Genomic DNA, 1,400 nt, shown 5'->3' with positions numbered 1-1,400 from the left:
ACCTTTCAAACTACTTGTATAGTGACTCAATTTGAATTGTATTTTAAAAAATAACTAAGCTTATAGAAAAGGTGCAAGAAATAAAATACAGTTAAAAATGTAGTTACTGTAAAAATAACACAACTACAGATGTTGTAAATATTAGGAAATCTATTTATATAACTTACCATATGAATAGGCTAAGGAGAAAAGTCACATGATTATATATTAAGGATATTATCCTTTTTATACAAAATGCATATGTTTCCAGTTTGTTATGTTGTTATGTATTGCTTACAGTGTTTTTTTATGCAGTTCTTTTATTTTTATTTTTCTGTAATCAAATGATCTACCTTAATATTTCCAGATTATGAGTCATAGTTAGGACAGTTTTTCTACTCAGAAGTACAGTGGCATTCACGTATTTTAAAAAACTTGTATGGTTTATTTTTTTACATTAAAATTTATGATGCATTTGGAAATTATCTTGATGTATGGTGGTTTGGGGGCAAGGAGTTTTTAGTTTTTCTAGTCTCTATTACACAGAGATCGCATCCCTTCATGTGTCCTGGTGTTTAGCATGGGTCTTAGTTCCAACTTGGTGCCTTGCATAGGCTCGAGACCATATGTCCCAACCTCCCTTGGATGTTAGAACTCCATCTCCTATTTACTACGGGCCTAGTATGTTACCCCTTGGTGCAAAAAAAATTTTGAAATTCATTTACCGTTTTTTGATAATATGCATTTTCACGAACTTTTTGAAGACCCCTCATAACTTAGATTATACCTCTACCAAAAGAAATTCTACTCATGTCTTAGCCTCCAGAATGGCAGTTAGGTTTCCCTTCCCATGTCAAGTACAATCTGTTGTAAGTGGCACTCTGGAATACTGTGTTGAACGGAATTGCGAGACTATCTATGGGCTCTTAGGAAAACAGGGGCATAAGCAATTGGTGACTTCTGCTAAGGTTGCAGGAGAGGCAAATGGCAGCAGCTGGACTATGTAATTATAGGCATATTGCTTCCCAGAGTAGAGAATAGATGTAGAATAGAATAGATCATAGAATTAGCCACTGCAGTGGTATAGACTCGTGTCCCCAGCTTTAGCATACCCCAAAAAGGAAAAAATTTCGAAAAAAATCATGTTAACCTTAATTTATCTGCATAGTCAGGCTTGTGAAATGTTCTTTTTTTTGTACTTGTATAAAAAGGTACATTATAATAGGGTTGTGGGTTGTTAAGGGTGTTAAGATGCAGTCTATGGTATCTTCTAGGTGCAAAGTCATTACCAACTGGACCCGGAGTGTTATTACATTTTGAGATATATTTACGTAATGCTGATGCATTTTGTAAATGTATATCCTTTGTAGGCAAATACTATATTATTATGCTGTTATGCTTGAAAAATAAAACTAAACTTG

The 1,400-nt window shown here is 33.9% G+C and overlaps 1 protein-coding gene across 1 annotated transcript in view; it reads left to right on the top strand.

The window, feature by feature from the left end:
* The window catches only part of RASGRF2 (Ras protein-specific guanine nucleotide-releasing factor 2), a 257,973-nt gene that overhangs the window by 76,696 nt on the left and 179,877 nt on the right, over nt 1-1,400 (top strand). The gene's annotated exons all lie outside the window — the stretch shown is intronic.

This window comes from Galeopterus variegatus, unplaced genomic scaffold (assembly GCF_000696425.1).
Source record: "Galeopterus variegatus unplaced genomic scaffold, G_variegatus-3.0.2 Scaffold254, whole genome shotgun sequence".
Taxonomy (NCBI): Eukaryota; Metazoa; Chordata; class Mammalia; order Dermoptera; family Cynocephalidae; genus Galeopterus; species Galeopterus variegatus.
The sequence above is the reverse complement of the archived record's forward strand: the minus strand, read 5'-3'. Positions and strand labels throughout refer to the sequence as shown.